Source organism: Rhincodon typus, chromosome 13 (assembly GCF_021869965.1).
Source record: "Rhincodon typus isolate 14 chromosome 13, sRhiTyp1.1, whole genome shotgun sequence".
NCBI classification, from domain to species: domain Eukaryota; kingdom Metazoa; phylum Chordata; class Chondrichthyes; order Orectolobiformes; family Rhincodontidae; genus Rhincodon; species Rhincodon typus.
In genome coordinates, this window is record NC_063344.1 from 68054143 (window position 1) to 68065542 (window position 11400).

The window sequence follows — 11400 nt, forward strand, 5'->3', positions numbered from 1 at the left end:
TAAATTTGAGTTAACAGTTCGAGTCTGGTGACCCTTCCTCACAACAGACCCAAAATGTTAACTGATTTTTGTCTTCAGATGCTGCCAGACCTACTGAGCTTTCAGCAACTTCTGTTTTTGTAGCTCATCTTAAGAGTTGGCCTGAAATTCAAAGTCAGTCTGGGAGGTTTCACAACTCTTCCAGAATGCTCTTTGAACTTGGACAATTGGTAGGACTTTTGTTTCAACATTGTTGATCTTGTTTTGGATCTTTACCCTGATCTATAGAACCCTTTATCTGCATGGGAGGTAATTTTTTAAATCCCTTGCATGTCCACAGCTGAGGAAGGTCTTTATTATTTTAAAAAAAAAGTTAGTTTTTTTAAATTCATTCATTAAAGGATTATGGGCATTGCTGTCTAAGGCAGCATTTATTGCCCATTTTTAAAATATCCAGAGTACAGTTAAGACTCAACCACATTGCTGTGGGTCTGGAGTCACATGTAGGCCAGGTAAGGATGGCTATTTCCTGCCCTAAAGTGAACCTGATGGGATTCCACCCACCCCACCCACAGTATCTGCCATGGCATGACTTTTCTGGGTGTCTGGATTAATAGTCTAGTGATAATCTCTGGGTCAATCACCTCTAGATCAAGCAACTGCTATCATAAAAGGCATCCCCATCACCACCTTTGGACATTTAGTCAAGATTGCTCGCATTCTAAGAACAAGAAAACAAAAGCTTTTCTGCTTAAGTTTGTAATGGAGGCTGAACTTAGGCATTTTAAAGAAATTAAATACTGAGCCTATTAACATCACTTTTAAAAAAGTGCCAGTTTGTAGATCCTGACCCACTCCCCCCAATTTTATCCTCTATTCTCTTTAAAAGGTAATCACATCTTTTGATGTGATACAGGCTATTCACCAGTTCACTGTCCAAATATGAATGGGTCACTTCCAAAATGTCAAACACATGGTCTCTATTGTGCACTTAACAGCAATTTCTGACATCCACACACAATTCTAGTTTTCTATCAAAAAGGCACACACACACATCATTCAAACTTAGTTTGAGTTATGATTGTTTATTGGCAGGCATTAGTGCTACTCACTGCACTGAGGCACCACCCCTCAAAACCACAATTTTCCCAGCACTTGCATTACTGTTATTTAACTTGTTCATTACCTTATGCTCTAATTTGTTTCACGGTAGAACTCTTCCCTGATGAAATAATAAATTATCTTATCATCCGGAGGACCTTTAATTTCATAAATCCTTCGAAGACAGACAGGTGCTCTGTTGAAGCCAGCTTTTATTTTTGCAGTATCCTGGAATTTCTGAGCCAGGCCGTTTCTTGGCAATATCCTGAAACAGAAGTGTTATGACTAGCGTTCAGCATGGGCTTCCATCTTCAAACTGTAAGCAAATGTTTTTATTCTCAATCTACCAGTAAATCTGAAGTGTGTAAAGCCTTCACTTCAGCTTGTAGATTAGAATCAATCTCTTGATGTGTCCTCTGTGGTTGTCTCATTGGTAACCCAAAATGTTCACATCTCAGTCATGCTAGATTCATAGATTCCCTACAGTGTGGAAACAGGCCCTTCAGCCCAACAAGTCCACACCAACCCACAGAATCCCCTCAAGACCCACCTCCCTATAACCCACCTAATCTTCACATCCCTGAACACTATGGGCAATTTAACATGGCCAATCCGCCTAGCCTGCACATCTTTGGACTGTGGGAGGAAACCTGAGCACCCGGACGAAACCCATGAAGACACAGGGAGAACGTGCAAACTCCGCAGACAGTCACCAGAGGGTGGAATTGAACCCAGGTTCCTAGTGCTGAGGCACCATGCCACTTTTTTTTTTAAAAAAGTGATCCCTTCTGCTTGCCTAGCCCTATTGCACCTGTATAAAACAGGTCCTCTTCCTCATTCCCCTGATTTACAGTGACCAAGTCAACTTCTCCCAAGACTTTGCTTAGTGAATTCTCTCTGCTGTCCTTGATTGGATTGCTACTTGACAATAGTTGCTGACTTAGGTCTGTTGTTCATCTCCCAAGGGGGTACTTAATTTATAATATTACTCGAACTTAATTCCTCATTTAACAAAATTTGAATCCATTGATCAATCTGGTGAACAAATTGTGACAACAAACCAAAATGTGTTGTACTACTCATTTTTCTTACTTGTAACTGAAATGGTTAGCTTCTGACATCTGAATTTTCCTCAAAAGATAAAAATATTTCTTCCAACCCTGTAGTCACAGAATTTCATCCAGTAAACTGGATGAAGCAATTTTCATAGTGATCTTAAATAGATCCTCTTGGAATCCACAAGTCTTGGAAACCCAATGAAAACTTTTGGCAGTTGTCCCTTGTTCAACAAACGCATGTTCTGAACCAGTTGCTCTGACTGACTGGTCTTTGGATTGACTTGGCATAATTTAGTCTCTCGACCCAGTTTGCTTTGTACACTTCAAGAACTTGGAGGTCAAGAGGTGTACGTGCTTGAGAGGTTTCTTGGTAATGATATAAATTCTCTTGCATCTGGTTTTGATCTTGAAAGCAGCTCTATTAGAGCCATATATTTCTATCTCCGTAGGCTATAACTTCCGTTTCTTCAGCCATGATAAATAATCTGAAAATCTGTCCCTTTATCTTGTTTAAAAAGAGAGAGATTTTCATTGGAAACTAATGTGGAACTAATGAAAGCAAAATACCATGGCTGCTGGAAATCAAACGATACTGAAGAGTCATACTGAACTCAACATTCTCTCCACAGATACTGCCAAATCTGCTGAGTTTCTCCAGCATCAGTTTATTATTTCCCATGCCTCATTCTCCAAGGTTAATTTGGCCACTCTTCCTTTTTAATAATTTGAAACTCTACTGTCTGTTACTTACTAGATTGCCTGTACTTCATTTTCTCCCTTAGATTTTTTTTGCTCATCCTTTGTTGGATTTGGGAATTTTCTCCAACCCCGTAGTTCACCACTAATATTTTCTACATTTTTTTTCCTTTCAGTTTGATTCTACCATGAGCTTCCTTGGTCAACCATAATCATTTGATCCCCTCAATTCTTCTTCACTGGGAAGAATTTTTGCTGTGACCCATGAACTGTTTCCTCAAACATCTTCTGTTGTTCCTCAACCACCTTTTCTGCTGAACTCCCCTCAAAGCATACTCTAAACAACACAGCTCTCATTCCTTTGAAATTACCCTACTGAGTTTAGCACTCAAACCGAATGCTAAACTCTACCATGTTGTGGTCACTTTTCTAAGTAATCTTTTATTCCAGGATCCTTGATAAACCCGCCTCATTTACACCTGGTGATGTGTAAATAGCCTGATCCCTGGTTGGATCCACCACATATTGCTAATGTGTCCCAAATACACGCAATTCTGTGGTGTTATGGCTACCTTTACCAATTTGATCTTCCAGTCTACAAGAAATTTTAAAGACTAAATGTACTGACTTTTCAATAGGACTTCATTGTCTGTGGATTTATTCTTCAGGATCCTACAGAAGAGCTATTGTTAAGCTATCTGTAGACTTAGTGTCTTTGTCCCATTATTTCTTATCTTCAGTCATATGGATCTTACATTATCTGATCAAAGATAATTTCCTGCTGTTATATTAGAAGCTCCACCACTACCCTTTTCAAAAAAAAAATCTCATGTAGCCCTGAACTCTGATGATCTTGCAGCCATGTCTCCATTAAAGTCATACCTATTAAATGCCATTTGTTTCCTTATTTATTTTGATCTAAACACTAGATGCAAGTAAGTAACATTTGCACCACACGAATGCCAGGTAATGACTATCTAACCACTGCCTTTTGATATTCAATGGTATTACCATCATGGAATCCTCCACTACCAAATTTCAGGTGTTACCATCAACCAGAAACTCAATTGGACTTACCATGCAAGTACAGTGGCTACAAGAGCCAGTCAGAGGCTACGTATACTGCCTTGAAAAACTCACCTGACTCCCCAAAGCCTGACCACCACCTACAAAAAGTAGAAGTCAGAAGTGTGATGGCTGAGGGATCACCATCCTGAGGCAGCACCTTCCAAATCGTGACCACTAGCATCTAGAACGACAAGGTATTAGAGACATAGGAACATTACCCCTTGCAAGTTCCTCTCCAAGGCACTCATCATCCTAACTTGGAAATATATTGCCACACCTTCACTGTTGTTGGGTCAAAACCCTCGAATTCCGTCCCTAATGGCATTGAGAGTAATGGCAGATGGTTCAAGAAGGCAGCTCACCACCACCTTTCAGGGCAGCTAGGGACAGGCAATAAATGCTGGCCCACCCAGTGACAGCCACATCTCAGGAGATAATTTGTTTTTTTTTTAAAAAAAAAAGCAGCTTTAATTTTGCTTTTTTACTACTTTTCCCCCCTGTAGGCCCTATTTGCTTTGAGGAAGAATGCTCCTATACTGTCCATTCCTGTTCCACTCAGTATCATTATCAATAATTGTCCAGCAATGCACCATATTCTTTTAAATTTTCAAACCTATGTATTCCCCTCCAAAGTCTTGCCACAGCCATATAATAGTTAATTTAAAGCCCCATCTACAGTCCTGGTTATTTGATTTTAAAGGACACTGGTTCCATACCAGTTCAAATGAAGCCTATCCCACTTGAGCAGCTCCCTTCTACCCCTATATTGGTGCCAGTGCCTTGTGAACTGGAAGCCATTCCATCCGTACCAATCTTTTAAACCACACGTTTATCTCCTTGACTTGATTTACTCAAAGCAGGTCATTCGTGGCTTAGGTGGTGATCTTGAGATTTTTACTTTAAAATTTGAAACTATTAAGCAGAACTTCTCTCTAGTCATTAGGACCAACTTGGATGATGACAACTGGATTCCTCACTCTGCTCCAAGTTCCCCTCTATCCTGAGGAGATGTCCTTATCCCTGCACCAGGCAGATAACAGCCTTCAGCACCGACAACCGCATAGAATAGCATGTCTCCACTAATTATATTGCCTCCTACCATTACTACATTCCTATTTCCTCCAATTAGAATGGCTGTGAACCAAGGTGTTCTAATCAATTTACCCGTGCTTCCTGTAGTTCCCACTCAATCATAACTTCTCAGAACCTTGTAACTGTTGAATAATTGCAGGGGCAGAGGCTCCTAGAAAGTGGTCCTTTGGGCCCCCATACTTGCCTTACAGAAGATCACTCCAGTCTTTCACCACAGACGAAGTTTTAATTATCTGATCCAAGGTGTGTGACCCACTTCCTGGAACAGAGGGTCCATGTAACTATTCCACCCCTCCCTGATACCGTGCAGTGTCTGCTGATCAGGCTCCAATTCCAACTCATGTCCAAAATTGTTCAGACTGTGAACACTTACTACAACTGAGTTCAGTGGGTCACCTCGGTCTCCAGCAGCTCCCACGTGCTGTAGACGTTACACAACTTGTGATCACTACTCTAAAGTTAATTGAAGCACTAATATCCTTGTTCTCCAACAAGAAGAGTCTCCATTCAAAGTTTTTTCTCATTTTACATGCTTGCATCAATCTTATATCTAAAGAAAATTTAAAAGAGAAAAAAAATTGAAAATACTTAGCAAATAACTGCTGTCTATAGACAAAAGCAACACTTTTCCCTCCTGTACTCAATGTCTTGAGATGGTCAATTCCAGCATGATTGTAAACTGCACTCTGGTACTTCTCCCTTACTGATCTTTCCACAATTTCTTTGCAGGTTGTTTCACTGTTTTAGCTGCTGCAACTAATAACTAGCCATCCGAGTAGTTCTTGAACTCGGATTTTAAAGCAGTAAACTCCCAGCACTGCTCCTGGATCTACTGAAAATCTCACTATTGTTATATTTTGGTGGGTAATCCACGTTCACAGATAATGTTGTACTCAACCACAATGTTGTTCTACTTTGGAATGCAAGCCACTGGCAGCTTGTGGACAAGGTAGTTAGATGTCACAGAATCTTAAACAGGTTTTCAACTTTGGAGACTTAATGCAGGATCACAGTGAGATACAAGTAAAATAAAAACATTATTAAGATCCAATCTCCAATATTAACCCTCGCAGAACCATTATCTTCTACAAACAACCCTGATGAACTTTGTTGTTACAAAGTCTTCCAAAGCCTCAAATGCTTATTTTGAAAAACCAAAACAGGCCACGTGCAGTGTATTGATTCAATCTAATTGTTTATTCTGAATGAATGAGGAGGATATCAGTCTAGTGGTATTATCACTGGGCAGTTAATCGAGGGAATGTTCTGGTGATCCAGGTTCAAATCCCACCATCTGCTATGGTGGAAGTTGAATTTTAAAAAAAAAAACTGGAATTAAGAGAATAATGATGACCATTAAAATGTCAAGTGCCAGAAAAAAAAACTATATAGTTTCACGATTGCCTGTTCACTAATGCCCTTCAGGGAAAGAAACTGCCATCCTCACCTGGTCTGGCCTACAGTGATGCAAGACCCACACTTGACTGCCTTCAGGGCAGTTAGAGATGGACAATGAATGCTGGCCTAGCCCATAATGCCCTCGTCCCATGAGTGAGGGGAAAAAATAAATTAGCTTAAGTTCAAGGTTTGTTAATTACTAACATCTGCTAACTTTGGGAGTCAAACAACAAATAATGCCAATATTAAGTTCTATTCATGAACCTCTGACTAATTCTGTTCATCTCCCAAAAGACATTGCTATTGAGTTTAGCAGTAAATATACAAGGAATATCTTTATGTAACCATTATAACTATAGAACCCAGAATTTAAAAAGGCCTCATAATTAGATCAATTATTAATTTTTATGAAAGAAAGAATCTGAAACAGAGTCTAAAATTGCTTTAAACATAATAACTTAAGATCAAATTGCAGATTGTGTCATCTGTTACAGTTTCCCTTTGGCACAGAACAATTGCCATTAACCTACACGTCTGAACTTGGGAACAATGAGGTACAGCAGTTAGGAAGCAATTGTGTTTATATTGTTGCTTGAACTTGCCTCTCCAGGCAAGAGAGCATGTACCATATGCAGCCCATAAGCTCAGAGTGTGGTCCAGAAAGTTCAAGGAACTGATTATTTCTTACTTGCTGGTTTATCCCCTTTGAACTTTAAAAAGATGCTGAAGGTTTAGGATCAACAGTTGTCAGATTTTTTTTTAGAAAAAAACAAACACCTCTAACAAGACTAATAAAGCTCCTATTGTGTCCTATGCAAAAATAAGAGATCATTAATTTAAAAATGCAAATTGAAAGTATTCATTGTCAATGGAATTTAATTATCCAAATCAAAGTGACTCATAACATTGAGGTTTGGATGCACATGGTTTAGGAGAAAAACTCACCAATTTGGAGGGAGCAAAATCTACCAAAGAATCAAGTATTTTTCTAATTTTAATATTTGCACTGTTGTTACACAACATATAGTCTGAAATAATTGCATCTATTCTGGAGTACACAACCAAGACTGGTGCATAAACTCTTCCCATAGAGAGAGTACAAGCCTTTCATGAAATTATCCTCCACTTGATTTGAAAAATCTGAATATTCAATTGATTCTTTGAAGGATAATCATAATAGAACAAAGTACTTGTCAGTAATATTCTAATTTCTAAATTAAATAATATTCTGTTTCTCAAACATTGAGAACCACAGACTGTTCCCTGGTGTCCGAGTATCAGAGCATGCTGAACAGCCAAGGTGATTAGTTAACAATCAATTGTAGATTAACTCTTATCACCGCTTCAAAAACTAGCTTTACACAGAATGAACTGGAGATTGCTGAAGGTAAGTTACTCTAAATATCAGTGACATTTACCATGAACAAGAAAGACTCGTGTTTCAGATTAACTCATGGAACAGGAATTAGGGGGGAAAAAGTGTAAATGCAAGATTTGAGTTAAGGTTTGTTTAAAAATTGCAAGACGAATAAGAAAATAAATTAGTGATCTAGAACTACTGCATAAGATGATGTAAGCAGAGAGGAAAAAAAAAATTAATAAATTATCTTGGCACAGAAGGGGAATAAACTCAGGACTAGGACAATAGTGAAAAACATTAATAAGAATGAAATTTCTTATCACTGGAAGGAGTTACACAAAGAATAGAAAAAAAAAAGAGTGGCCTAGTGCTGATACTGCTAGACCGTTAATACAGAGACCCTGGTCACCTGGGTTCAAATCCTGCCACGACAAATGGCAGAATTGAACACAATAAGTGTCTGGAATTAAGAGTCTAGTGATGGCCATGAAACCATTGCCAATTGTTGGTGAAAACCCATCTAGTTCACTAGTGTTCTTTAGGGAAGGAAGCTGCCATATTTACCTGGTTTAGTGCATATAGGACTCCAGAACAGCAATGTGATGGACTCCTGACTACCCTCAAGGGAATTAGGAGTGAGTAATAAATGCTGTCTTGGCCAGTGACATCCATATCCCATGGAGTTGTTTTTTCAAAAATCTGCATAGTTTAGATGGAGCTAGACTATGCCTATTGGTGGGGATATGAACACTACAGGTTAAAATAATTGGCATAAGGAGCAATTGTGACAAAAAGACTTTATCATAAAGCAAGTGATTGGGATCTGGAATGTACTATCCAAAAAGAGTCAGTTGAAGCTTTAAACAGAAATTGGATTATTATTTCTCCATTGTAAGTTTGTAGAATAGAGTGGGTGGCAGTAGTTGAATTGCTCTTTCAGTGAAGCATTACAGGTAGGATGGCCTCGTGATTCTACAGTGGGCTAGTGGAACAAAAATTGCTTTACAGGCATGGCATCCTTCTGTGCTGTTGCAGATAAAGTTGTTGCCTGGAAGGAATCAAATTAAATATTACTGTTGCTATTTATACTTGTATTTCAATTTTATTCAGAAAATAAAGTCATTGTCCAAATCACAGCTGTACTCATATAGCCTAACCTCATTCCTCCTGCTATGGATCAGGCCCACATCTTCATAAAGTGTGGTTACAGCAAAAGCCACCCATTTGAGTGAAAGACCCTAGGTTTTCCTACCTTCTGTTGATCTACATATTCATTTTGGGATGCAGCCCCCTATTCCTACTTAGTTCCACAACCCAACATATGCTTTCTCCAGCAGTTCTACATATCACACCCACATACAAGCAGCCCTGGGATCAGCCAGAGATGGGAAGACAATGAATGATATAGCATTGTTAGCTTTGACCACAAAGGCAGGCAAACGGGTATAGAAATTGAGAGTTAATAAAAGGAGAACACTTGGGGGTGGGGGTGGAAATCAGGACTTCCAAAAGTTATGAATAACTAGACACCCAGTAAGAGATTCATGGAAATAAACATTGAAGAGTGAATGTGAAACACAAAGTGTAAAACTCTAAAGAAACAAGGGGACATACCGCTCATTTACAACAAAATAGTTCTGACATTACAGCAATAGTGCAAAAATGACAGCAGGAAAGATTAAAAGCCATTTCACAACAGCACATTAGATAGTAGCTAAAAGCAATAACTCTACCAAAAATAAAGTCAGCTAATGAGAAAGATAGAAGATCAAATCCATAAAGAAAAAGAACTGGGAAGGGCTATTTTATTTAGCACAAGAAGTACAAGCAGGTGTGTTGCATTCCTAAAGCAATGACCAAAAGCTACTTAAAGTGGCATTATGTTGGATTACTCTCCTTTAATTGCCTTGTTTCTTTTAACAATTGACAGGGAATTGTAGTTAATAAAATCTTGCTGTTGGTCTCAACTAATTTTATATGTTATTTCTTCTGTTTGTCAATCCTAGCCTGGCTAAAATCATTAGGAACTATATCCACAGAATTTTCTCACTCAGTTTAGAGTGTATCACCAGTTAAATTTATACCCCAAATGAAAAGCAGACAAAAATAAACTCCAAATGACATCCAGAGAATTTGAATCATAGCAGATAAATATTATCCATTCTCTGGTCTCTTGTGCTACTGTAATCAGCAGTAACAGATTGGTAATAAGACATTAATTGGTATTAATTTCCAAAAGAGGAGAAAATACCTGTATTCTCCAAGACTCAAACCACTTGCACCAACCACTCCAATGTAGCATTAAAACAATATTCTGAATCATATGAGAGTTGGAGAAAAGGATCTGCTGGGGAAATGCTTTATGGTAATCCAGGCTTTGATCAAAGCTCAGTGCATCAAAGTTAGTTTTCCCTGAATATTTGTGGAGTTAGTTTCAGGAAAGACATGGTATTTGTTCAAATGCCCTCTTATTACATGTGGAGCGTGTGATAGAGATATTGCTGATGCTATTTGTAAAGACTGTAATTTTTTATTCTTCTGTATTTTGATTGTGGACTGAAATAGGAAAAAGACTGTTTGTTTTAAAAGCAAAGATTACTGAAGGGTTTACTGCATCTTTCAAAAATAAGTTAGCAATACTCACTTGTAAGTCATGTTTATACTGCTGCTTTGATGAACCAGAGGGATGAGGCTGATTGCAGACAGACTGACATCAGGTCACATATGCAAAGTGGAATTCAGCTGGCAATGACTAGCTGATTTGTTTGTGGAGTTGCTACCAAGTATGAATGACAAAGGGACATTTGCATGCCAACAACTATGTGATTGGCTGTTGGGCAATTGCACAGCTTGTGGGTGTTAATACTGTTGTAAGAAGTCTTCAGACCTCTGGAAGGGGAGGTGGTTTGTCTCTGCAATACAAACTATTTGAAGCTTGAAGAAAGCTTGGTTACCTTCTCCCAATTGTTTTTAACTGATGTCAGATACTGCATAAGTTGTGAACCAGTTATTTTGTGCTACTTAGAGAAGAGAAAATGAAGCACAGCCAGTCCTGGCAAAGGACCATCTGAGTTAACCCTATGGATAGGAGCTATTGAACTTCCTTCCCATGTTCTCCCTCCACCTGTTAAACCACCTTTATGTTTGTGTGAATGTAGTTTTATAAGGGCTTTAGAATTTTGATAAGTAGAGTTATATGTCACCAATTAGTGATTATTTACCTGTAGCTAGAATCTATTTTATTTATTTATAATAATTAGTAGCCTTGTTAAGTATGTCAAAGGCACTTATTCTTGCTTCACCATATTTGGACTAAAGCTGCAAAGAGGTCAGGAGGTGTGTGCTCTGGGTAGTACAACTGTGTATCAGTGAGTAGGTTATTACTGTGCAAGTTAATAATGCTGTAAATAACAATTACTTTGCTAATGATTGAGAGTAGGCAGATAGGGTGGTAATTGACTGGGATTGATTTGGTCTGACTCTTTTGTGGACAGAACATACCTGGGCAATTTTCTACATTGTTGAGTCATATTGAAAGAGCTTGGTAAGGGGTGTAGGTAATTCCAGATGATAAGTCTTCAGTATTATTTCTGCAATTCTGTCACAGTCTTTAGTGTTTGCAGCATTCAGTGTTTTCAGCCATTTCTT

At 38.5% G+C, this 11400-nt stretch overlaps 1 protein-coding gene across 1 annotated transcript in view; it reads right to left on the reverse strand.

Annotated features, from left to right (window-relative positions):
• The window catches only part of hdlbpa (high density lipoprotein binding protein a), a 99470-nt gene extending 88962 nt beyond the window's left edge, over positions 1-10508 (reverse strand). Inside the window, exon 1 of the mRNA XM_048604110.1 lies at positions 10397-10508. The gene's annotated coding sequence lies outside the window, so the exon portion shown is untranslated. The remainder of the gene's footprint in view (positions 1-10396) is intronic.
• Between the last annotated feature and the right edge of the window lie 892 nt (positions 10509-11400).